Source organism: Bufo gargarizans, chromosome 10, assembly GCF_014858855.1.
Source record: "Bufo gargarizans isolate SCDJY-AF-19 chromosome 10, ASM1485885v1, whole genome shotgun sequence".
NCBI lineage: Eukaryota > Metazoa > Chordata > Amphibia > Anura > Bufonidae > Bufo > Bufo gargarizans.
In genome coordinates, this window is record NC_058089.1 from 42,251,791 (window position 1) to 42,279,647 (window position 27,857).

At 45.7% G+C, this 27,857-nt stretch overlaps 2 protein-coding genes across 2 annotated transcripts in view; one reads left to right on the top strand and one right to left on the bottom strand.

The window, feature by feature from the left end:
- The window catches only part of ATL3 (atlastin GTPase 3), a 90,848-nt gene extending 87,934 nt beyond the window's left edge, over nt 1-2,914 (bottom strand). The window contains exon 1 of the mRNA XM_044270978.1: nt 2,869-2,914. The gene's annotated coding sequence lies outside the window, so the exon portion shown is untranslated. The remainder of the gene's footprint in view (nt 1-2,868) is intronic.
- Nucleotides 2,915-3,421: 507 nt separating this feature from the next.
- The window catches only part of LOC122920174 (reticulon-1-like), a 48,962-nt gene continuing 24,526 nt past the window's right edge, over nt 3,422-27,857 (top strand). Inside the window, exons 1-2 of the mRNA XM_044269428.1 lie at nt 3,422-3,591; nt 4,234-4,321. The gene's annotated coding sequence lies outside the window, so the exon portion shown is untranslated. The remainder of the gene's footprint in view (nt 3,592-4,233; nt 4,322-27,857) is intronic.

Consider the following 27,857-nt stretch of genomic DNA (forward strand, 5'->3'; position numbering starts at 1 on the left):
CCTCTGCTGATGTGATAATGATGACTTATCCTGAGGATAAGGGCTTATGCACATACATTTATTTTTACCTGTGTCCGTTTTTTTGAAGCCCGTATGCGGAGCCATTGATTTGAATAGGGCCACAAAAAAAATATAATAAAAAATGACTCCATGCAGTCCGCTATACGGTATAACCCCTGCACCGTGCAGTCCGCTATACGGTATAACGGCACTATGTAGGGGTTAGTGCTTGTGCACACGAATGTATTTTTTTGTCGTGTCTGTTCTGCTTTTTTTTGTTTTAGGCCCTTATGCAGATCCATTCATTTTAATGTGGCCGAAAAAAGAAAAACAGAAATTACTCTGCGTGCATTCCGTGTCAGTATGTACGCAAGTCCGTTCGACAAAAAATAAAAATAGAACATGTCCTATTCTGGTCTGTTTTGTCATCCGTTTCTTTTGCAGACCACAAAATACATATGTCATGTGCATGAGCCCTTATACCGTCCATCACGTGTATGCTACATGTTTATACTATAAACACACACTGTGAACCACATGAGAATGTACAATCACTTGGCCCTGGGGATCTTGTACTCCACTTCTCCTACTTTCACTGGAAGTGCTGCTTCGTCAGCAGACAAGGGGGAAGATTTATCTAACTGGTGTTAAGTAGAACTGGCTTAGTTGCCCATAGCAACCAATCAGATTTCATCTTTCATTTTCCAAAGGAGCTGTGAAAAATGAAAGGTGGAATCTGATTGGTTGCTATGGGCAACTAAGCCAGTTCTACTTTACACCAGTGTGATAAGTCTTCCCCAATATTTCTTGTTGGATATTCCTGGAAGGGCAGGAACTGGGGTTGGAGGGGGGCTGAGCGCAGTCACATATGGGCAAAAGTGCGTAAAATGAGCTGTGACATCACTGCTGTTTCGATTAGGGTTTACGGTAACGGTTGATCGGTCAACCTAGATTAATGACTCCAGGGGGGAGGACTTTTACTCCCTCCATTACAGGGTACTTTCACACTTGCGTTTTTCTTTTCCGGCATAGAGTTCCGTCCTAGGGGCTCTATACCAGAAAAGAACTGATCAGGATTATCCCCGTGCATTCTGAATGGAGAGTAATCCGTTCAGGATGCATCAGGATGTCATCAGTTCAGTCTTTTTGCCGTTTTATCTCCGTCCAAAATTCCGGAGCACTTGCACACATTTTTTTTCCATAGGAATGTATTCGTGCTGGATCCAGCATTCAAAATACTGCAATGCCAGATCCGTCCTTCCGGTCTGCGCATGTGCAGACCGAAAAAAATTAGAAAAAAAATAAATGCCGGATCCGTTTTGACACCGGAAAGACGGATCTGGCATTACAATGCATTTATAAGACGAATCAGGATCCTGATCAGTCTTACAAATGCCATCAGTTTGCATACGTTTTGACGGATCCGGCAGGCAGTTCCGGTGACAGAACTGCCTGCCGGTGTTCTGCCGAAAGTCTATAGCTTGCCGAAAGTCTATAGCAGAAGTGACGTGGTGCGCTGCGCAAGCGCACAAGCGCACTTTCACAAATCATCAGAATCATTGTCTTAAAGTGACAGTCACCTCCAGTAAAATACAGCATCTACATTAATTTGTACCCTCGCTTCGCTCGGCATTTAGTAAAGCTGACTCTATGCCGCCATTGATAGTAAAGAAGGAAAGGGATGGTAAAGAAAGAGATGGATAGTCTCTTTCTTTACCATCCCTTTCCTTCTTTACTATCAATGGCGGCATAGAGTCAGTTCTACTAAATGCCGAGCGCAGCCAGGCCGAGCCCGATGTGTGGCGAGCGAAGCGTGCCCGCGAGGGTACAAATTAATGTAGATTAATGAGCGCTGGGGAGGGGGGGTGGCGGCGGAGCTGTATTTTAATGGAGATGACTGTCACTTTAAGAAATCTATACCCTTAAATGTGCGCAAGCGCGGTGTGCGAACTACTGCAGTGGAGGCTGCAGGAATGCTTCACGGAAGTACGCTTGTGCGCTTGCGCAGCGCGCCACGTGACTTCCACTATAGACTTTCGGCAAACTATAGACTTTCAGCAAAATACGGGTTCCTCTGCCGCAAGTGTGAAAGTAACCTTAGAGGCGCAGAACAAAAATAACGGTTCTAGCACTTAAAGGGGTTGTCTGGGTTCAGTGCAGAACCTGGACATACCGCCATTTTCACCCCTCCGGCTCTCCTGATATGCTTCTCAAATTTTATGCTCCAAAGCTCTCCCTTGCCTTTGTTTACACTTTACATTGCTAGGCAGAGGCTTCCGCCTAGCAGTGTTCCCGGTGATGTCACCGGCACTGATGGGTGGGCTTTTTGTCCTGCCCTAGCCGTTTTACAGGCTAGGGCAGCGCTAAAGTCCGCCCATTAGTGACAGTGATGTCACTGGGCTCTCTGCTAGGCGGAAGCGCTGAACCTGGACAACCCCTTGTCTTGTTACACAATCGTTAAACACAATTGTGTGGTGACAGTAACCTTTTCCTCACCCATAAAAACTAGGGCAAAGAGATACAATGGCAACCAATCACAGCACACCTTCAAGTTCCCAAACTGCCCAGGAAATATGAGTGCTGCAATCTGATTGGTCACTACTGCTCTCACTCCCCCATTACCTCTGTCACATTGATTTGTACTATTTTCTCAGTGACAACCTATAGTTGCACCCTAAGGGCTGGACAGTGACACCCAGAGACGCCCCCGACACCCAGGTGTGTTTCCCAGCCTTCAGGTATGCGTCTACTATATATTAGCACACAGAGAGCTCTAAAGTTACCACATAAACTGTTACGTAACATAAAGAAATACCCCAACGGCATTATCTAGCGGGAAGCAAACACTACTGCTAGCTGACAACCCACCTGATGCTTTCCGGTAGTTCCGCGACTCAACAGGAGAAATACAAGGCGGGGCAGACGAAATATGCAGAGGCCTGCAGGGAAATGTAGTTCCGGAACCGAGTCACACTGACCAGAAACCTTTAATACAAACTACAAGTCCCGAACGTCTCTGCGCGCTTTTTAAACGCCACAACTTTATTTAAAAAAAACATTATTTTTTTTATCAAATGAGTCTAAACGTACTAAAATCAAATGAAATCGACGCCCTATGCCTTTATTATTACGAACACGTGATAACAGTGCTTGAACGTCATCTCCTAAAGCGAAATATAGCAAACGTTTTCACGCATCTAATTTCTCACATAGATAATAATACGTCAGTAAACGTCGCGTCGGAATTTCTTTCACGTTAACAAATCATTAAAACGTCATAGCTTTCAATCAGAATACAAATGTTGCAACAGTAGCTAAGTGTTAATAAAGTTTATTATATACAAAGAAAGCGAGAGAAGACGGGCGGAACCTGCGATTATGCAGACTGCGCATGCGTTCTAGCTGCCCTTGCCTGTGACTCCGCCCTTTGATCCTGAAGGCGACGCCCAAATGTTATAATTTCTGCTGGCTCGAAAAAAAACGCCCCTGGAGTAATAGCCCCGCCCTCCGCTAACGTCGCCCGTTCGCTGCGTCATTGTGTCGGTGTCGCGCTTGTTCGCTCGGTGCTAGGAGAAGGACCCGGATACGCACGTATATATTGTCTCCTACTGTATTCATGTCATGGCTGTGGTTCCCGTTGTAATGCTGTATGGGTGGAGCGTGTCGGGAGCAGTGCGTTATCTGTGCGGTGTGACCCTGCGTTCTGTCTTTTCTCCCGCATTGTCCGGCTGTAGGTGCCATGGTGGGCAGTGGCAGTGCCTTGTGTGTGGCTGGTGGCCTGGCCTGCTCGTTGGGCGTGGAACGTGTGTGTGTGAACGATCCTATACGCATATGTTGCAATAGCATCTGAGGATTGCACATCGTGGTCTCTATGGGCCCAGACTGATTGTATGTGACTGTGTGCATGATGTAGCTTTACAGTTATTGTGCATGCCAAAATCCATTTTCTGGACGGTTTTCCCATCTATCCGCCCATTGCTGTCTCACGGCCCCCTCCATGTAAATGGGTGAGGCGGAGATGATGGGGAGAGTTGTCCTGATGAGACACCTTATTTATTAATTAGGACCCCTATGTAATTTACATGGCGTGCGGGCAAAGATCAGTGCCTGCATGTCCCATCCCTGGTGCAGGGTGAGGCACTGAGCCATAGACTCCCTGGTACGCTCTGATATGGCTGTCAGCCTCCTGGATGCTCATGCCTTCTCAAACATCCCCCTGTTGTCTTCATGCAGTGATTGCCAGCAACATGGCCGAAACCGGTGGGAATCAGTCTTCACACATCTCTTCATCGGTTGGAGAGAAGGGCGGCAGCTGCTGCAGGTAGATTTCCAGTATTTCTAATCGTATATTACTGTGACACGAGCTTCTTATCTATATGCTTGCAGATGTATGGAATTGCTGGGGCACACCTTATGACTCAGTGGGAAGCCTTCACCATGAGAATGCAGCGCATGTTGTAGAGCAGGAGGAGCTGAGCAGATCAGTATAGAGTTTTTATTGGTTCAAAGGGGTTATCCGAGACTAAAAAAATGCCTCCATATGCCGGGCCTATCACACTGAATTTACTTGCCTTGCTCCCTGCGCTGCTCCTGGTCCCCGCTCCGCCGCAACTGCTTCTCCCCGTGCGCGGATGAAAACATCTGGGGGGGGGCGACAAGATTCCCTAGCATTGCGGTTGTCGCTAGGGAGGCTCCCCCTGTCACCGTCTGCTATTGGGTGCGCCCTCCCGACACAGGATGTTTCCATCCGCGCGGGGCTCAGGTACGGAGATTCTGTGTGAGGCGCCTAACGTATGGGGGACACTTTTTTGTCTTGTATAACCCCCTTTAAATCTCAGCTTTTTCTAGCTTAGGAGTTGAGTGGGCGTTCCTCCTCAGTGACAGCTTACTGCATGATTTAGCGTAGTTATCTGTCAGTCAGTCAGTCGGACCGCCCTTATGACTCCTGGCATAGAATGAGCTAAGGTTTAAAGGGGTTCTGGACTTTGTTTTAACTGACGATCTATCATCTGGACAGATCAGCAACTTCTGATCGGCGGGTGTCTGACACTCGGGACACCCGCCGATCAGCTGTTTGAAAAGGCAGCAGCGGCGAGGCCTTCTTACTGTTTACCGCAGGCCGAGTGACGTCACGACTAATATCACTGGCCTGGGCGCGGCTAAGCTCTGTTCACTTGAATGGCCAGGCCAGTTGATACAAGTCATGACGTCACTGGGCCTGCGATAAACAGTGAGAAGGCCGCAGCGCTGCTGCCTTTTCAAACAGCTGATCGGCGGGGGTCCCTAGTGTCGGACACCCGCCGATCAGAAGCTGCTGATCTGTCCAGAGGATAGATCATCAGTTTAAACAAAGCGCAGAACCCCTTTAATTAAATTATACTTTGTACTGAATCTTTTCCCATAGAACTCTTTATCCATCTGCTCAGCTCCTCCTGCTCTTTAACATGCTGCCTGCAGATTGCCCTTCATTTATATGCTGACAGGTTCAGCTTAAAGGGGTTTTCCAGGTCTTCCTTTTTGATAGGTCATCTATATCAGATTAGGGTGCAAAACCTGGCACTACCACTATTCAGCTGTTACTGGCAGGGGATAGAAGGCAGTGTGCATTGTGTGGCGCCTGCGTTGGCGTACCGCGGCAGGGGACCCAGCCTTCTGCTTCTGGCTCTGCCCTCTGTATAGTTCTTGGGACTGGTGAATGCCTGGAACGTCTGATCAGTGGGGCTTGGGGTGCCCCGCCAATCTGATATTGATGACCAGTCCTGCGGATAGCACCTCAATATATAAGTCCTTGAAATAAACCACATTAAACTAATGGATTCCTAGAATGTCCTGTATGCAAAATATCTGGTTTCATAGTGTACTGTATATGCCTCAAACTGTTGAAGCAGCAAGTAATACCTTTAGGCTCTTCACACCTGGAGCAGTTATATTTGGTAACAGGAAGAATGCAGTAAGTCGCGCTCTTCTGCCAGACTCCATTGTAAATGCTGAAGATAAGTGCTAGTGTGAACTGGACCTTGGTATTATGCATATGAAAGACACTAAAGCTGGCCGTGCCCATTAGTCTTTTGTCTCCCAAGCCTGCAAATAACGGCCGGTTCAGCCGACACCCTTATGTGTGTGGGGAGCTCCTGACTTCCCCCGACAGATGATGTAGGGGGACACAAGGATCAGGCAAAATGAATACTTTTGCCTGATCCTTTTGGTCTCCCGGGAGATAAGTGTCTGGGAGCTGCTTTCTCTGCTGTCCCCATAGAATATACATTCACGTTCGGCTGAACATGTATGTGTGTGGGGAAGCTGGGAGGGAATCAGGAGAGATGGCTGCCGGCCAAAGGATCGTTCAGCGGCCAACAGCTTTTGAATGTGTATGGGCACCTTAAGGGGGAAGCCACTTTTATGGTGTAGAACAGTCACAAATTATGATGCATGCTGTATATCGCCGTGTACGTTCTTTAATTTGCCTCGTAATCAGGCGTAGATTTCAATTTTGGCCATAAGGGAAGGCAATGGTGCAGCCAATTTATTAGAGGAACCTGTCACCACTTGTTCCCCCCACAAATTAAATGAATCTGTGTTTACAGCGTGACTACTGCAGACAGGATAGCGCTGATCGTTTTATAAATTGCTCTACAGGTGAAACTCGAAAAATTTTAATATCGTGCAAAGTTAATTTATTTCAGTAATGCAAATTAAAGGTGAAACTAATATATGAGAGACTCATTACATGCAAATCGCGATATTCCAAGCCTTTATTTGTTATAATTTGGATGATTATGGATTATAGCTTATAAAAACCCCAAAGTCACAATCTCAGGTCCCCTTTGCTCAGGGGGTATGGATTCATTAGCTGACTAGAGTGTGACACTTTTAGCCTAGAATATGTAAGCTCCTGGAGATCTCCTTAAATATTTAGCAGTGTCTCTTTTTGGAGCCTAAGTGATGAGGAAATCAAGCCTGTTTTAAGTTTGTGATGGAGGTAGGTAGCCCTCTGTACTTATTGCATATAGTAGGGCAAGAGGATCTCTTAGTTGTCTGTCTCCTCCTCCTACTACCTATAACAACAATTTCTCTTTAGCAATTTTCCAAAATTATGGGTAACCCCTTGCAGTGTCTAGAGCACATGTGCACTCCAATGTATTCACTTCATGGGGTAAACATGTAATGACGCGTCCAATAATCCAAGGTCCCCCTATTCATTTCCCAAAGCAGTGACCTTTGGGATTCTGTAAGAGGTTAAAGAAGCACCCCTTTTAGAAAGTTACATGATCTAAATTATAGTGAAGGTACTCTTACCAGTAACTTTATTTGTAAGTTCTAACCTCCCTTCTGGAGGTCCAACTGACACAGAAAAGAAAGTCAGTTACTTCTCTATTCTGTCCTATGAGACTGATGTTGAGGCTTCCATGGTCATACATAGAGAATCTGGCTACCTGCACACACACTAAATGCTGTGTCATTTGGAGAGTCAGTGTTGGTCACATGACACAGCTGAGGATCAGAAGGGAGGGGATAACTCACAAATACAATCACTGGTAAGGCTGGCTTCACACTGCCTGTGCAGCTCTCTGGTGTAGAATGCCAGGAATCGGCCGGACAAATACGCTATTTGGCTGGCCGATTTTCTGCATATTTGCACTTCACCTCCACTGAACAAGCAGCTGACTGTTGGGAAGGAACGCTTCCTTCCCGACAATCTACTCCTCATCTGCACTTGTAAATGCACCTTTAGTCCTACCCCCAAGAAGAGGAATCCTTGAAACATGTTTTGAGAGAACCTATTCCATCACCCGTCTAACATAAAATGGATGTAGGGCCAATTGCTGTGACTAGATTTGCATGTATAAGTACCAAAGCAAAAGGAGGCTTTGGCACTTGCACACACTTAATTGTACTTCTAATGGTGAGGTCTTGAGAATTGTCTACACATGACAATTTAAAGGGGTTGTCTGGGTTCAGAGCTAAACCCGGACATAGCCTTATTTTCACCCAGGCAGCCCCCCCTGAGGCTAGCATCGGATCATCTCATGCTCTGATGCGTTCCTTTGCCTTGTGCTAAATCACACAGGGCAAGGTCTCTTTTGTTTTCAATAACACACTGCCGGGTGGAAACTTTCGCCCAGCAGTGTGTTCGGGGACGTCACCGGCTCTGATGGACGTCACCGGCTCTGATGGGTAGGATTTAGCACTGCCCTAGCCGTTTTACTGGCTAGGGCAGTGCTAAATCTCACCCATCGGTGCCCGTGATGTCACCGGGCTTCCTGGCAGCTCCATGAAGAGACCCGGTACGTCACCAGATCTCCTAAAAATGCCTTTGCCCTGCGCGATTTAGCACAGGGCAAAGGAGTGCATCGGAGCATGAACTGCTCCGATGCTCCTGTCAGGGGGCTGCCGGGGTGAAAATGGAGGAATGTCCCGGTTCAGCTCTGAACCCGGACAACCCCTTTAAGGAACAGATCAGCGATGGGGAGGCTCAGGTGATATTCAGGTGTGAATATCAGAGGTAATAGAGCGACTTGTTCAGTTGCTCTCATGCACTAGTTTTATTACACCATCACTACCTGATCAATATTGAATATATGTAGTAGTTTTTGTTGAAATAATTAGAAATATAATGGTTGCGGAGAGCGCCATTTTTGTAGGATAGCCTTCTGGAGATTAAAAAGGGTCCGAGATGGTGTGAGTGTTGTGTAGAGAACAGAATGGACAAGAGGGAAAGATTCTGTTTACGGGAGCAGCCCCAGAATCAGCGAGGAGATCTGCATCCCACTGCACATATTTAGGGCAAGAGAGGGAAAGGAAAGTAACCATAAGGAAGTTTTGCATTGTCGAGATCTTGGCCCTATGTGTAAGTTTATGTATAACCATTTTTTTTATTTTTTATTTATTTATTATTATTATTAAAGTCTAGAACAGGGGTACTCAAGTACTTTTTATAAAGGTTCAGATACTTGAGTCTGCTGTAGGATGAAGGTCCGAGCTGCAAAACAAAAAATATATAAGGAGGGACAACACCATTGGCATGTAGGGCTGCATTATTATTATTATTTTACAATAATCCACACCTCCATGCCTACCTAATCTCCATTCTGCCAACCAAACAGTAAGAATGTCTTTTCAGTGCCCCCTAACAATAATGATGCCAGACAGTAAGATATGCCTTTAATGCTCCACAAAGTATGATACCCCTAAGTGCACCCTCACAGCAGGGTGATCCCTTGGTGCCCCCACACATTATGATGCTCCTTAGCGCCCCTGACACCTTGCAATGCCTCCTTAGTTCCTCCCCACAGAGTATGAATACCCGTAATGCCCTATCTGTGCCCCTTCAAAGTTGTAATGCCCTCTTTCTGCCCCCTTCACAGTAATAATCCCCATTGTGCCCCCTTCACAGTAATAATCCCCATTGTGCCCCCTTCACAGTAATAATCCCCATTGTGCCCCCTTCACAGTAATCCCCTCCACGCTAGCAGTGCCCGTTGTGCCCCCTCCACACTCTCACTTTGTCCCGTTCCTGAAGCTCACAGTCCTCTCTCCCCTGCAGACACTGATCGCTCTGCAGCAGTGTGGGCGAAGCTTATGCAGATTTCGGGGTTGCAGGCCCCGCCCTCACATGCCAGCAGCGCTTTCTGGGTCTGCAGGCTGAATGGAGAAGGGAAGAAGTCTTGCTGCTTCACCATTCAGGGTGCCGCTGGCCCAAAGGAGGGGAGGATCGGGGAGCTGAGCGGTAAGTGACAGGACCCAGCTCTGTGCGCTCATTGCTTCTGGACTCTGGCACCCCCTGATAGCCAGCACCCGGGGCAGACCATCCCCCACTTAGCATGCCACTTCAGGGGTCCAGACAGCTGGCAACCGCGGTCTGGATTTGGACCGAGGTCCACCAGTTGAGTACCCCGGGCTAGAATATAAACAATAACAGACATGTCAAATATGTATGTTCTGATACAGAATTAGACGTAAATCCAAATATGTATACAAGCACATAAAACATAACCCAGCATATAAAGTCAAAAATACTATTAATAGAATTCCCAACCCTACTTCTGTTTATAGAGTCATTGGGGAACATTTATCTTTCTTTCTATGCCACAATTGTGACGTAAAAAAAAGTTGCAAATTAAGGCACACTGCATCTGTGCACCATAATTTGCGACTTTTTGTGGTTCTCTGCACTTTTCCGAAGTGCCGAGGAAAGGGGTGGGGCTTAGGGCATATACGACACTTTTTGCCACACTGCAGGACAGAGGTGCGCCAAATTTATTAGGAGGCTTCTGCCTCTTCACAAATCAGGTGCATCTCACGGCAATGCAGGGAGATCAAGGCTGATGGATGGATCCGCCAGCCTTGATACATCTCCCCAACTGTATTTTCACACTATTTCATTTAATAGAGAATCGTGTAAAGCAGGGGTGCACAACCTTTTTTGGTCTGGGGGCCGCATTGTCACATTGCACTATTTAAAGGGGCCGCAAAAAAAGGTTGATTTTGTGATGATTTTTAACACGTTCCTCCAGCCTGAAACAGAAGATTCACACTCTCCTGATCCCTGCCGCTCCCGCTGTCTCCATCTTGTGGTTCCGGCGCTGGTTACATCCGGTTAGATATGGGCATAGTCACTTGTACCGCTCCAGACAATGACTGGCCTCAGTGGTGATGTGGCCACAAGCAGCGTTTCACCGCTAAAGTCCGTCATTTGCTGGAGAGGTGCTCCGGGACCGGAAGATGGCGACAGCGAGAGCTGCACGGAGCAGGAAAGAAGGAATCTTCTGTTTCAGGGACCATGCTGCAGGAACTGGTTAAAAATCATTTTAACTAGGAAACTCCTTAAAGTGCCTTCTATTCACTAATGAGTGCTTTACACTGCAGAGGATGGCGCTCACTGTTTTTTACTGCCTTCTGCAGATATACTGTAGGTGCCCTGAAATAACCAGTAAGCATTTCCACTGAGGGCTCACGCACGCAGCCATTGTTTTAGTCTGTATCGGAACCACATTTTTATGTGGCTTGGATGTGGACCCATTCACTTCAACGGGGCCACAAAAATGTAGAACAGAAAAGGTACGGTTGTATGTATGAAGCCTTACTAGCCGAGAAAGCGCTATGTATTTAACACATTTTTATTAATTTTTTTACTTTTTTAACATATTTCTGCTACAAAAAGACCTTTGGGGACACGAGCGTGATTTCCGCGCGGGTGCAATGCGTGAGGTGAACGCATAGCACCCGCACTGAATCCTGACCCATTCATTTCAATGGGTCTGTGTACATGAGCATTGTTTTTTTACGCATCAGTTCTGCGTTGCGTGAAAATCGCAGCATGTTCTATATTCGTTTTTCACGCAGCCCTGGCCCAATAGAAGTAAATGGGGCTGCGTGAAAAAACGCATTGCATCTGCTAGCAAGTGCGGGTGCGATGCGTTTTTCACTGATGGTTGCTAAGAGATGTTGTAAACCTTCATTTTTTTATCACGCGCGTGAAAAACGCATCAAAACTAGGGCTGCAGCTAACGATTATTTGAATAATCGATTAGTTGCCGATTAATTTCTTCGATTAATCGGGAAAAACGACAAAATTACAAAACAGAGGTTTATATGATCTTACTTGAAAAATTATGTTCAAAGGCCATATTAAAACAAATTGTGGGCGACACTATTATGGGGGATCTGTGGGCGACACTATTATGGGGGATCTGTGGGCGACACTATTATGGGGGATCTGTGGGCGACACTATTATGGGGGATCTGTGGGCGACACTATTATGGGGGATCTGTGGGCGACACTATTATGGGGGATCTGTGGGCGACACTATTATGGGGGATCTGTGGGCGACACTATTATGGGGGATCTGTGGGCGACACTATTATGGGGGATCTGTGGGCGACACTATTATGGGGGATCTGTGGGCGACACTATTATGGGGGATCTGTGGGCGACACTATTATGGGGGATCTGTGGGCGACACTATTATGGGGGATCTGTGGGCGACACTATTATGGGGGATCTGTGGGCGACACTATTATGGGGGATCTGTGGGCGACACTATTATGGGGGATCTGTGGGCGACACTATTATGGGGGATCTGTGGGCGACACTTATGGGGGATCTGTGGGCGACACTTATGGGGGATCTGTGGGCGACACTTATGGGGGATCTGTGGGCGACACTTATGGGGGATCTGTGGGCGACACTTATGGGGGATCTGTGGGCGACACTTATGGGGGATCTGTGGGCGACACTTATGGGGGATCTGTGGGCGACACTTATGGGGGATCTGTGGGCGACACTTATGGGGGATCTGTGGGCGACACTTATGGGGGATCTGTGGGCGACACTTATGGGGGATCTGTGGGCGACACTTATGGGGGATCTGTGGGCGACACTTATGGGGGATCTGTGGGCGACACTTATGGGGGATCTGTGGGCGACACTTATGGGGGATCTGTGGGCGACACTTATGGGGGATCTGTGGGCGACACTTATGGGGGATCTGTGGGCGACACTTATGGGGGATCTGTGGGCGACACTTATGGGGGATCTGTGGGCGACACTTATGGGGGATCTGTGGGCGACACTTATGGGGGATCTGTGGGCGACACTTATGGGGGATCTGTGGGCGACACTTATGGGGGATCTGTGGGCGACACTTATGGGGGATCTGTGGGCGACACTTATGGGGGATCTGTGGGCGACACTTATGGGGGATCTGTGGGCGACACTTATGGGGGATCTGTGGGCGACACTTATGGGGGATCTGTGGGCGACACTTATGGGGGATCTGTGGGCGACACTTATGGGGGATCTGTGGGCGACACTTATGGGGGATCTGTGGGCGACACTTATGGGGGATCTGTGGGCGACACTTATGGGGGATCTGTGGGCGACACTTATGGGGGATCTGTGGGCGACACTTATGGGGGATCTGTGGGCGACACTTATGGGGGATCTGTGGGCGACACTTATGGGGGATCTGTGGGCGACACTTATGGGGGATCTGTGGGCGACACTTATGGGGGATCTGTGGGCGACACTTATGGGGGATCTGTGGGCGACACTTATGGGGGATCTGTGGGCGACACTTATGGGGGATCTGTGGGCGACACTTATGGGGGATCTGTGGGCGACACTTATGGGGGATCTGTGGGCGACACTTATGGGGATCTGTGGGCGACACTTATGGGGGATCTGTGGGCGACACTTATGGGGGATCTGTGGGCGACACTTATGGGGGATCTGTGGGCGACACTTATGGGGGATCTGTGGGCGACACTATTATGGGGGATCTGTGGACCACACTATTGGGGGATCTGTGGGCGACACTATTATGGGGGATCTGTGGACCACACTATTATGGGGGATCTGTGGACGGCGTAGTTATGGAGAGGGGGATCTGTGGACGGCGTAGTTATGGAGAGGGGGATATGTGCACTGTTATGGGCATAACAGTGCACAGATCCCCCTTCCCATAGCAGTGCCATAGACAGATCCTCCCCCCTCCCCATAGCAGTGCTATACACAGATCCTCCCCCCTCCCCATAGCAGTGCTATACACAGACCCCCCTTCCCATAGCAGTGCTATACACAGACCCCCCTTCCCATAGCAGTGCCATAGACAGATCCCCCCTACCCCCTAACAGCCCCGGCCCCGATGCTTGCATCTTTATTTTACCTTTTTACAATGACGCTCCCGCTCCTGTAACAGCCAGGCAGAGCGGACGGCGGCGTAACGTCACTCAATCACGTGACGCGCCCGCTCCGCCCACTTCATGAATGAAGGAGGCGGAGCAGGCGTGTCACGTGAGTGAGTGACGTTACGCCGCCGTCCGCTCTGCCTGGCTGTTACAGGAGCGGGAGCGTCATTGTAAAAAGGTAAAATAAAGATGCAGCGACCGCCCGCCCGCCCGAATAGCAACGAATCGGCGATTATTCGATAACTGGATTCGTCGACAACGAATCCAGTTATCGAATATAATCGATTACATCGATTAATCGTTGCAGCCCTAATCAAAACGCATTGCACCCGCGCGGAAAAAACTGAACAACTAAACGCAATCGCAGACAAAGCTGACTGAACTTGCTTGCAAAATAGTGCGAGTTTCACTGAACGCACCCTGAACGCATCCGGACCTAATCCGTCACGCTCGTGTGAAAGGGGCCTAACTCTTTTTTTATTTTGCACATTTTCCTTTTTTTTTTCTTTTTTTTTGTATGTTTTTTATCATCACTTTATTATTAAAATATATTTTTTCCACATATGACAGTGAACACTTTTATTTAGCATTTTTTCCTTTTTATAGTTTTCTTTTACTTTTATTTATTTTACATCTTTTTGCTAAAATAGTCTTTCTTCTTTTTTTTTTTTCTTTTAAATATATTTTTGCAGCGCTGTATGTCCCCCAAGAGGTCTTTAACCCCTTAAGGACACATGACGTATCGGTACGGCATGTTTCCCGAGTCCTTAAGGACACATGACGTACCGGTACGTCATGTGTTGTTCCGATCACTGCCGTGCGGCCGGCTGTGATCGGAACAAGGTGCCTGCTCAAATCATTGAGCAGGCACCTCGGCTAAATGCGCGGGGGGGTCCCGTGACCCCCCCATGTCCGCGATCGCAACAAACCGCAGGTCAATTCAGACCTGCGGTTTGTTGCGCTTTCTGCAGTTTCTGATCGCTGCGGTCCCTGACCGCGGTGATCAGAAACTTTAGTGTGGCGAAAATATATATTTATCACCCCCCCTGCACCTCTGAATGATTTTAGCCCGGTGGGAGGTGCAGGGGGGGCGGTGGGGGAGGTGCGGGAGGCGGGCGGTGCGGCAGGCGGGATCGCGATCCCCCGCCCGCCTCCTATTGCGTAATCGTTGGTGTACAGTGGGTATACCAGGGTGCCAGCACATTGCTGGCACCCTGGTATAAACGGCTGACATCTGTGATGCGATGTCAGCCGTTTAACCCTTTCCATACAGCGGTCCGTACGGACCGCTGTATGGAAAAAGTTAACAGTAAGAGGGAGCTCCCTCCCTCTCCGATCGGGGGGCTGCAGTGCCTTTGCAGCCCCCCGATGGAGAGGGAGAGAGCCCCCAGACAGCCCCCCCAGAGCCCCGTCCTTACCCTTCCCCGTCTGCGCAGTTCTGACCATAACTGAGCAGACGGGGAAGGTTCCCATGGCAACAGGACGCCTCTCAGGCGTCCTGCTGTCCATGGTGCTGAACAGATCTGTGCTGAAAGCATAGATCTGTTCAGTGTAAGTAAAATATAGTACAGTGCAATATATATTGTACTGTACTGTATTATGCAGACATCAGACCCACTGGATCTTCAAGAACCAAGTGGGTCTGGGTCAAAAAAAAAGTGAAAAAAAGGTAAAAATCAAAAAACACATTTATCACTGATTAAAAATTAAAAAAATAAAATTCCCTACACATGTTTGGTATCGCCGCGTCCGTAACGACCTGATCTATAAAACGGTCATGTTACTTTACCCGAACGGTGAACGCCATAAAAATAAAAAATAAAAAACTATGATGAAATTGAAATTTTGTCCACCTTACTTCCCAAAAAAAGGTAATAAAAGTGATCAAAAAAGTCGCATGTACGCCAAAATTGTAACAATCAAACCGTCATCTCATCCCGCAAAAAATGAGACCCTACTTAAGATAATCGCCCAAAAACTGAAAAAACTATGGCTCTTAGACTATGGAAACACTAAAACATCTTTTTTTTGTTTCAAAAATGAAATCATTGTGTAAAACTTACATAAATAAAAAAAAGTATACATATTAGGTATCGCCGCGTCCGTATCGACCGGCTCTATAAAAATATCACATGACCTAACCCCTCAGGTGACCACCGTAAAAAAATAAAAATAAAAACGGTGTAAAAAAAGCCATTTTTTGTCATCTTACGTCACAAAAAGTGTAATAGCAAGCGATCAAAAAGTCATATGCACCCCAAAATAGTGCCAATCAAACCGTCATCTCATCCCGCAAAAAATGAGACCCTACTTAAGATAATCACCCAAAAACTGAAAAAACTATGGCTCTTAGACTATGGAAACACTAAAACATCATTTTTTTTGTTTCAAAAATGAAATCATTGTGTAAAACTTACATAAATAAAAAAAAGTATACATATTAGGTATCGCCGCGTCCGTATCGACCGGCTCTATAAAAATATCACATGACCTAACCCCTCAGGTGACCACCGTAAAAAAATAAAAATAAAAACGGTGTAAAAAAAGCCATTTTTTGTCATCTTACGTCACAAAAAGTGTAATAGCAAGCGATCAAAAAGTCATATGCACCCCAAAATAGTGCCAATCAAACAGTCATCTCATCCCGCAAAAAATGAGACCCTACTTAAGATAATCACCCAAAAACTGAAAAAACAATGGCTCTTAGACTATGGAGACACTAAAACATTTTTTTTGTTTTAAAAATGAAATCATTGTGTAAAACGTACATAAATAAAAAAAATTGTATACATATTAGGTATCGCCGCGTCCGTGACAACCTGCTCTATAAAATTACCACATGATCTAACCTGTCAGATGAATGTTGTAAATAAAAAAATAAAAAACGCTGCCAAAAAAGCTATTTCTTGTTACCTTGCCGCACAAAAAGTGTAATATAGAGCAACCAAAAATCATATGTACCCTAAACTAGTACCAACAAAACTGCCACCCTATCCCGTAGTTTCTAAAATGAAGGTCACTTTTTTGGAGTTTCTACTCTAGGGGTGCATCAGGGGGGCTTCAAATGGGACATGGTGTAAAAAAAAACAGTCCAGCAAAACCTGCCTTCCAAAAACCGTATGGCATTCCTTTCCTTCTGCGCCCTGCCGTGTGCCCGTACAGCAGTTTACGACCACATATGGGGTGTTTCTGTAAACTTCAGAATCAGGGCCATAAATAATGAGTTTTGTTTGGCTGTTAACCCTTGCTTTGTAACTGGAAAAAAAAAATTTAAATGGAAAATCTGCCAAAAAAGTGAAATTTTGAAATTGTATCTCTATTTTCCATTAAATCTTGTGCAACACCTAAAGGGTTAACAAAGTTTGTAAAATCCGTTTTGAATACCTTGATGGGTGTAGTTTCTTAGATGGGGTCACTTTTATGGAGTTTATAATCTGGGGGTGCATCAGGGGGGCTTCAAATGGGACTTGGTGTCAAAAAACCGGTCCATAAAAATCAGCCCTCCAAAAAACAAACGGCGCACCTTTCCCTCTACGCCCCGCTGTGTGGCCGTACAGTAGTTTACGGCCACATATGGGGTGTTTCTGTAAACAGCAGAGTCAGGGCAATAAAGATACAGTCTTGTTTGGCTGTTAACCCTTGCTTTGTTAGTGGAAAAAATGGGTTAAAATGGAAAATTAGGCAAAAAAATGAAATTCTCAAATTTCATCGCCATTTGCCAATAACTCTTGTGCAACACCTAAAGGGTTAACGACGTATGTAAAATCAGTTTTGAATACCTTGAGGGGTGTAGTTTCTTAGATGGGGTCACTTTTAGGGAGTTTCTCCTCTAGGGGTGCATCAGGGGGCTTCAAATGGGACATGGTGTAAATAAACCAGTCCATAAAAATCAGCCTTCCAAAAACCAAACGGCGCACCTTTCACTCTACGCCCCGCTGTGTGGCCGTACAGTAGTTTACGGCCACATATTGGGTGTTTCTGTAAACGGCAGAGTCAGGGCAATAAAGATACCGTCTTGTTTGGCTGTTAACCCTTGCTTTGTTAGTGGAAAAAATGGGTTAAAATGAAAAATTAGACAAAAAAATAAAATTCTCAAATTTCCTCCCCATTTGCCAATAACTCTTGTGCAACACCTAAAGGGTTAACAACGTATTCAAAATCAGTTTTGAATACCTTGAGGGGTGTAGTTTCTTAGATGGGGTCATTTTTGGGTGGTTTCTATTATGTAAGCCTCGCAAAGTGACTTGAGACCTGAACTGGTCCCTAAAAATTGAGTTTTTGTAAATTTCTGAAAAATTTCAAGATTTGCTTCTAAACTTCTAAGCCTTATAACATCCCCAAAAAATAAAATATCATTCCCAAAATAATTCAAACATGAAGTAGACATATGGGGAATGTAAAGTCATCCAAATTTTTGGGGGTATTACTATGTATTACAGAAGTAGAGAAACTGGAACTTTGAAATTTGCTAATTTTTCCAAATTTTTGTTAAATTTGGTATTTTTTGGTGCAAAAAAAATAATTTTTTTGACTTCATTTTACCAGTGTCATGAAGTACAATATGTGACGAAAAAACAATCTCAGAATGGCCTGGATAAGTCAAAGCGTTTTAAAGTTATCAGCACTTAAAGTGACTCTGGTCAGATTTGCAAAAAATGGCCTGGTCCTTAAGGTGAAATAGGGCTGTGTCCTTAAGGGGTTAATATACGTCTGGGGGACACAGACTTTTTTTTTTTTTTTTTTTTTTTTTACTTTTAATATATTTTTGCCCCATAATTTGTCCCCAAAAGGTCCTTTGGGGACACAGACTTTTTTTTTGCACTATTTCCACTGTAACTGGAGCTTCCAAAGAAGCCCCAGTTACAGGACAAAACCAGCCTGCTGAGGGGGGCTTTACACAGGCAAATGTGCTGGTGACAAAGGGCAATTCTAGGTGTCGCATGAAAGATGCATCCACCTGACCTGGTGATATGTAGCACCTTTAGGTGGGCGGATTATTGTTCATATAGACATTTGTTCACAATTGAGTCCATCCTCTGTCCCTGTAATAGGGTTCCAGGGGCTGATAGATTCTAAAATGTAAAAATAAAAAAAACTGAACATCCAATACTTCAAGTGACAAGTGTGTCTGTCTATATAGTGGAGTCCATGGGACCTACCTACCCCTAAATCGGTTTCCAAGTAAGCACACCAACATGCAGGCTAGGTGCCCTGAAACATAGCCATACATTTGTTTGTGAAAATCTGGCTCTGTAATCCTGAGAAATGCTTTTCATTTTTATGCAAATACAGTTTTTGGGGCACCATAGGCGGGCCTCCATTTAAAGCAACTGGTGTCATTACCAGCTCTGGAATCTCAGGGACTGCTAATCAAACAGGAGGGAAAGTTGCTGGGGTGAGCAATGGTGCACCCACCAGTGGCCCTGTATGCAGTGCACCGAAAACCTTCTTTCTGTTAAAAAAAAATATATAGAATAATTTCTCAAGATTAGCGGGCAGGATTTTCAGAAAGAAAGTATAGTTCTGTTTTGGCACATGATGGCCTGCTGTTGGCTGCACCATCCGCCCCCCATGTCGATGGATGTTATCTGCACAGAGGATATGCAAGGACTGCCGTGGAAGGAGACTGGCACCAGGGACCAGGTGAGAGTCCGTATCACAAGTTAGGGCATAGTGGAGAGTTGTTCAGTGGCAGATAACCCCTTTAATGGAATGCCCTACTTGGATTGCATATAGTTGCATAGTAAATGGAAAATCAGTCTGTTAGAAAAGCAAATTTTAATATTGAGTGATGATTTGCAAATGTTTGTAATTTCTCTTGCGATAGAGGAGGCGGCGGTGCAGGCCGTTAGCTGAACGATCCCTTTTCTGTGTTAGTGGGAGGTGGATGGGGTGAAGTTTGCAGCAGCAGCATTTCTTTGCCAGAAACCACCTACAGGTTATTTTTAACAATGTCTTGCGTGTTTGTGGATTGGCCAGATTGTGAGTAGATGGTATACCCTGAGCCTGTGTACCCTGCTGATGCCAGGTACAGTATGTTCTGCTGCGGGCATAGTGTTTTGTTGTTAAAGGAGTCAGTCTGATTATGCTTGAGGTTTCCCCAGTTCATTGATCTTTATATCGACCTATTTACCTACATCTACTGTATATCTGGATTCTGAAATGGCTTATTTATCTCCAATTACTTTATTAGGGTTTTTCTGATACTTTAATACTGATCAGTATTTGATCAGTGGGGGTCCGACACCTGGGACCCCGGCCAATCAGCTATTTGAGAAGGCCCTGGCACCCCTGTGAGCGATGCAGCACTCTCTGTGCTCACCAAGCACAGCGCCATAAATAGCATAGTGGCTGTGCTTGTCCACATTCACTTCTGAGGCTGAGCTGCGCCTAGGCCACGTGACCGATGAATGTGTCGTCACTAGCCTAAGAAAAGCTGAGAGAAGGCCGTGGCACTACTGCAAGCGGCGCTGATCGGGTGTTAGATCCCCACTGATCAGGTACTGATGACCCATTCTCTGGATAGATCATCAATAAAACCCTGCGCTACCTGAACATGATGCAGTTTATGTGCACTTTTTCCGTATGGAAAAAACACAGCATATTACAGTACCCGCAAAGTGTAAGAAATTAGACAAATCTTATTCACGCTTTGTTTTTTTTTTTCTTCCATGCAAACATTGACCTGATGCGAGATCTGTGGCAAAACCGCATCAAGTCCACAACAGAAAGTTACACATGCAGTTTTGGTATAGAAATGCACTGAAAACTGCAAGGAATTGTGTGTATTTTCTGTAAGTAAACCTGCATCCGTGTGTAGGTACCCGAATGTGGATCACACGGAGTAATTCTGTGCCTTCAAGACCATTTATATAACATCACAGTAACAGCCAACATAAATGGACTTACTGTTACTTCCCTTCTCTCCTTCCTTTATATAACCCTCTCCTCTCTGGGCCCTGCTCTTCTTTACATTTTAGGAAAGCAGTAGTGGAAAAGTCACTCTGCCCGTAATTGTCGGTCATAGTGGATAGGAGTTATAGTAACTTGGCCTAGAGGTGATTTTATTGGCATAATAGTAACGCATTTTGGAGTTGAACAGGCCCCTTTGTCAGATTCAAACCAATTTTGGGAATGTTTTCATGGCATTCTCTGGACCTACTCCTCCAAGTGGAAGTCACTCCAAAACGATTTGGGTTTGAATCCTTCCTTGTAGATCACATGCACCATACATGATGATCGTCTTCCCAAGGGCGCATGTTCCAGCACGAGAATGTGAAATGTCACATGGGTCGAAATGTCCGACATTGGTTGGAAGAACATGACCAAGACTTCCGACTACTACTCTGGCCCCTTGATTCCCCAGACTTGAACTTAATTGAGCGTCTGTGAGACCACCTCGATTATTGTTCCTCTATGGATCCTCCACCCACGCACCTTCCAGCAGCTGTGAGATGCACTGCAGCCAGCCTGGCTCCAGATACCAGTGACAACCTACCTGGCAGGGTTGCCAACCAGAATTTCTTTTTTCTGGACAACTTGTACCAAAATCACGGACAGACAACATTTTTTACGGACAAATTGGAAAACCATAATGAAATGATAAAAAATAATAAGTAATCCATGTCTATAGCTCAATATACTGAGAATATTGAAGAACTCATCACCAGCATGTACTGTGAGCTGTAAAATAATTACCATCAAAATAATAGTCAAGTACCATCAGCCTCAAAAACAAAAAAATCAGACACATTTTACACTGACACAGGAAAAAAAGTCGCTTATTTTTACGGACTGTACAGAAATTTCTAGCAACCCTGCTACCAAGACCTTACTGAGTCGCTCCCAGCCCCTCCAGTGCTGTACATGGGGGTTATTCTGGGTATTGGTTAGTGGTCTATATAATACGCACATACTTTACCTTCTAAACGCATGAGCCTGTCATTGGTAAGATCGTCATAAGACTCCTACACATCAACCATCCACACCAGTATTTTCTGAGGCAAACACAACCATGTCACTGGAATGTATTAGGTGTGTACCAACCAAGTTGGGCTATTCACTCGTTTTTGTTTTTTCCTTGTAGTTTTTAGCCTAAAGGAGCCTTTGCACCTTCAATAACAGCCGGCTGAGCGATTGCGGTGTCTACCAGCGCCCCATACACATACAGTCAGTTTCAGCGGGGAGAGACGTGGCTACTGCCAGAGAACTAAAGGGTCGGGTGAAAAACTTAATACCTTTAGTTAGAGCTAATTGGTTAGTCCAGCCATAATATTTCAGAGTTAAAGGGATTGTCCAGGATTACTGTAAGAGCAGCGAGACTATGGAACGCTCTGCCTGCAGTTATCAAGGAGGATTCACTAAAAGTATTTAATGGGGGCTCGAGTTCCTTTCTAGAGTAACAATGTGCTTTAGCCCCAGCTGAGATTTCAGTCAGGCAAATACATTTGAATACCTGAAAACAGTATGCCAACATATATCGCGGCAGGTACTTCAGTGAGGCAAATCTTCGGACTCCATTTGACATGCTTGCCATTTGTTTCTGTGCCCGCCCAGACAGAATAGCAGAGTCTAAAAAGAACTGGAAGTTTTTATGTACTTTGCAAATGTGGTCATATATAAACCCCCTGTACACATGTATGCCCGGCCAAGTGTGCATGTGTTCTGAATGAGGAGAAAGCCACTACTAAACACTTGTGGCAGCGCCATGGTTTCCCTGAGAACAAAAGGATCTGTTGAAATCCAGCCGCCCAAGTTGACGGGGCCCCATACATATTACAAACCTCATAGTAAAATCAATCTGATCATTCCGCTCTTGTGTGTCAACTCCCTTCTTCCTCTGTAGCTCATTACCAATTTTTTTTATAATTTTTTTTTTTTAACTGTTTGTTTGTTTTTCCGCACCGCCTTTGCAAAAACTCCCACCTAATTTGTGGCACTTCTGCCACATCTCTTTTCCCTAGAAATAAGATCTATGCCAGTTATATTGAAATGTGCAGTGCTTTGTAATGCACCACTTGCATCTCAATGGTTAATGTAACAGAATTGGACTGCAGTATATTCTCTGATTTACAGAGACCCCAATTTCTCCTCCTTTAATCAGGCGAACTGGCAGAGGAGCATGGGAGGGTATACACCTCTGGGGAACAGGTATGGTGGGGACTTTTTGGATAAACTCGGACACCTAAAATCATTGTCTTGGAGTCAGCAGTACAAATGACAGTACAGATCCCCTTAATGGTTATGTATAGAAAGCGTTGGTATCTTTAAGATTCAGGGAGTCTGATATTTTACTATTATCTTTATTTTTATAGGATCAGCCGTTTACACAGTATAAATGCACAGTATACATAGCGAGTGGGCAGGAAGTCTAAGGCCCCTTGCAGATGAGCATGTCCGGATGCGTCCCAGGTGCATTGCAGCAAACCCGTGCGAGTAGGTACCAATTGCAGTCAGTTTCGACTGCGATTGCGTTCCGTTGTTCAGTTTTTTTGCACGCGCGTGATAAAAAACTGAATGTGGTTCCTAGACCCGAACTTCTTCACTGAAGTTCAGGTTTGAGTTCGGTGTTGTGTAGATGTAATTATTTTCCCTTATAACATGGTTATAAAGGAAAATAGCAAAAGGTTAATTGAGGGTTCAAATTTTTTTTACTCGCCTCCTCCAATTGATCGCGTAGCTGCCGGTCTCCTGTTCTATCTTCAGGACCTGTCAAAGGAAGGACCTGTGGTGACGTCACTGAGTTCATCACATGGTCAAATCACATGGTCCATCACCACGGTATTGGACCATGTGATGTGACATCACCACAGGTCCTTTAGCCGGCATCTCATGATTAAAAAAGTAAGAAGAGATCGGCAACTACGCGATCAAGAGGAGGAGTTATATTTTTTTATTTTATTTTTAACCCTCAATTAGCCTTCTAAGCATTCTGTATAAAAGAATGCTATTATTTTCCCTTATAACCATGTTATAAGGGAAAATAATACAGTGAATAGACTGTCATCTTAGGCTACTTTCACATTAGCGTTCGGGGCTCCGCTTGTGAGTGCCGTTTGAAGGCTCTCACAAGCGGCCCCGAACGCATCCGTACTGCCCTAATGCATTCTGAGTGGATGCGGATCCGCTCAGAATGCATCAGTCTGACAGTGTTTGGCCTCCGCTCCGCTCAGCAGGCGGACACCTGAACGCTGCTTGCAGCGTTCGGGTGTCCGCCTGGCCGCGCGTATCCGTCCAGACTTACAATGTAAGTCAATAGGGACGGATCCGTTTGAAGTTGACACAATATGGCTCAATTTTCAAACGGATCCGTCCCCCATTGACTTTCAAGGTAAAGTCTGGACGGATCCGTCCGAGCTACTTTCACACTTAGATTTTTTTTTTTTAAATATAATGCAGCCGGATCTGTTCTGAACGGATCCCATCGTCTGCATTATATGAGCGCATCCGTCTGTGTAGAACCCAGACGGATCTGCTCTGAACGCAAGTGTGAAAGTAGCCTTAGCAACCATGCGTGAAAATCGCACCACATCCGCACTTGCTTGCGGATGCTTGCGATTTTCACTCAGCCCCATTCACTCCTATGGGGCCTGCGTTGCGTGGAAAACGCACAATATAGAGCATGCTGCGATTTTCACGTTCAAAATCACAAGTGATGCATGAAAATCACCGCTCGTGTGCACAGCCCCATAGAAATGAATGGGTCCGGATTCAGTGCGGGTGCAATGCGTTCACCCACACGGAAAACTCGCCTGTGTGAAAGGGGCCTGAAGGAATCCACATCATATCTGTTTTGTGTTTTATTCCAATCCTAAAATTACTTGACTTGTAAGATGCGTTTTAGTTATTTTTTTTATGTGTATTTCTTAGCAGTATTTTCGCGGTATGAATTGTTACATCACAGCTCAGTTTCATCCATCCCTTTCCTCATAGACACCCGGGTCATGTGATCCCAGTCTGACTACCAGTGTCACATTTGCTCTCCTGTGTGGAGGATTTCAGTCTATCCTGTGTGGCTAACTTCCTGTGAACTGCAACATTATTTTGCCATCTATTAGATCCTTCCTGGCAGTTCTCGGATACCTCTGCTCCCCACCTGTCTGTCCTCCTTGTTAATCCATATTTTCAGACAAAGTGCTTCTGAAGATATAGTTTAGCCCTGAAGGGGGGTTTAGGCGCTCCGATGTACAGCTGATTGTCGGGTAGGAAGCCTTCCTTCCCAACAGTCAGCTGCTCGTTCAATGAAGAAAACTGCTGCATTAACATGCAGCAATCTCCTTCACAGTATGCGGACGAGGGATCGCTACTGCGATCGCTTATCCCCACACACAATAATTTATCTGGGCAGCAGTTCGCTGTTTAGACAGCACGATCTGCTGCCAAGACATTATAATTGGTGTGCATGCACGAACGACAGGATCACCCGATAAGGAAGCGTTTCGCCCGTTCATCGGGTGATCAGTGCTACATTTAGACGGGTAGATAATCGGGAACGGATGTTTGCAGGAACTCGAAACCAGTGAATTGAGTGAGGGGACATAAGTTTTATGTCACTGATGTGTAAATGGCTGCCATTAGGCTCCAGTCACACGTCCGCAATTCTGTTCCGCATTTTGCGGAACGGAATTGCGGACCCATTCATTTCTATGGGGCCACACAATGTGCTGTCCGGATCCAAAAATGTGGACCCGGACTTCTGGGTCTGCATTTCTGTTCCCCAAAAAAATAATAGAACATGTCCTATTCTTATCTGCAATTGCGGACAAGATTAGGCATATTCCATTAGTGCCGGCGATATGCGGTCTGCAAAATGCGGAACGCACATTGCCGGTGTCCATGTTTTATGAATCCGCAAAACACACACTGATGTGTGAATGGACCCTTAGTGTGACAAGACACTGTCACCTCTGTCTCTTCAAAGCCAGGTTATAATGGAAAATGTATGCACGCTTGAAAGTAAGAAACAAGATGGCTGACAACCCAGAAATCGCACATAAACTCAAACATGTATACACAAGAGCCTGCACGTTATTCTTTAATAATAGCATGTGCTGCAATATATAGGCAAAAAAGTGCCTATATATAGTGCCTAATTCTCCAAAGTGTTGTGTGCGCCATTGCTGCTGCTTGTGCCTAAGGGCAATCAGTAGAGAACACTAAGCCATTGTGAAAGGGGTAATATTTTTCCTGTATGTATAATGTGAGTTTGCAAACACAATGCAGCGGAGTGGCACAGAATGTGAGCTGTGTAATCCCTGCCTGCATACCTTCCAAGGTTTACAGTGTATTTGTAGAGTTACAGACCCTTTTCTATTGCTGAAATGCTTCTTTGTTTCCTGAGAATTCTGAGGGATTGATGGTGTTGGAGAATTATATATGTTTTCATAATCCAAATACCGTATGTGTTTGCTGAAGTAGGTTTACCACTTTAAAAAGTATCGGTCACTGGATCTTTTTTTTCTGAAACTAATACCTTCTATAATCCTCCAACAGATGATGTTGCTCTTTGTCTTTTTATGATTGGCACCTACGTTACACTGCTATGCCCTGAGTTCTATGCCAGCACCTAAGGGTACTTTCACACTTGTGGCAGAGTGATCCGGCAATCTGCATGCAAACGGACAGCATTTGTAGACAGATCCGGATGTGTCTCACAAATGCATTGCAAGAATGGATCAGTCTGTCCGTTTGTCATATGGACAAACGCATCCGCTTCAATTTTTTTTTTACATTTTTAAAAGTACGCGCGGACTGGAAAGACAAATCCAGCATTGCGGTATTTTTAATGCACTAATGCATTCCTATGGAAAAAAAGGCAAGTGTTCCGGATTTTTGTCCGTAGATGAAACCGTAGCATGCTGCGGTATTATCTCCGTCCTGAAAAGGCAAAAAGACTGAACTGTAGACCTCCTGATGCATCCTGAACGGATTGCTCTCCATTCAGAAGGCATTAGGATAAAACTGATCAGTTCTTTTCTGGTATAGAGCCCCTAGGATGGAACTCTATGCCGGAAAAGAAAAACGCTAGTGTGAAAGTACCCTAAAATGCAAAGGTACAGGTTTCTGTCTGTGATGCTGTCCAGTCGCTACGGACTGCTTCAGCGCCAGGGTGAAGACATGCTGTTCCGTGAGATTTGGTAAATCTCACAAGAACAGGCTATGTAAGCAAGTAATAAGCTTGCTTACATAGCCTGTCGTGAAATTTACCAAAACTTGCAAGAACAGCTCGTCTTCGCCCTGGCGGTGAAGAGCTCCACAGCAACTGGGCAGCGTAGTGTTGCAGATGGGGAGAAACATACGCCCACTGAGGAGAGCTGAGGTCTCCTCTTCCCTGTACCTTTGCAGAGGGGCCAATCTGGGTTAAAAAACAAACAAACTGAGATGCGTCTGCTGGAGGACGACTACAGATGAAGGTATTAGTTTTAGAAAAAAATGTCAGGTCCTCTTTAAAGTTTTATTTGCCTATTTTTGCTTCCCTCTTCTAAATCGCTGATTTATTAAGAGATTTTCCAAACTCCTCCACAGCGGCACGGATTCACAGAAAGGTTACCCCGCCTCCCCTAGGGACAGGAAACAACGTGGAGATCTTTAAATAGTCCCCTCATCTTACCTGCTCCAGTTTCCTGTCCCTCTGGGATGTGTGGAGATCCTCCTGTAAAGGGCACGCAGCGGCAGGAGTTTTCTTAGACGCCCAGCTGAAGATTCCATGGAGCACTTCCTAGTATGCTGGGCGGAGAACGGGGCTCGCGGTCCGGCCCTTCCTGCTTCTCTGGCATAAGTCCTCCGGTGGAGGCAGCCCCGGGCAATGTCCTGTGCGTGTCATCGCGATAGGGTGGGCGGGTCACGTGTTCGCAGGCTCGATCTCGGTGGGCTCGATCTCGGGAGCAGCTGTAGCTGACATACTTCCCCTAGGCAATTAGCGCTTTAAAAAAGAGAGGGACAAAACAATTCCCAACGTCTTTCCGGGGAGAAAGACGACCTTGGATGATGTCTACTCCAGGTGACTCAGACATTGTCTGGAGGTCTGCAGACTCGACCAAAGCCCTCAGCTCAGTAAGCTCTTCTCCCCTGCGGTGTGGGGGAGGGGGGTTAAATATGATTTTTCTCAGTTGTGTTTCACTGAAGTAGGCAGGGAAATTTCTGTTTCACCAGTTGGGTGAGATGTACAG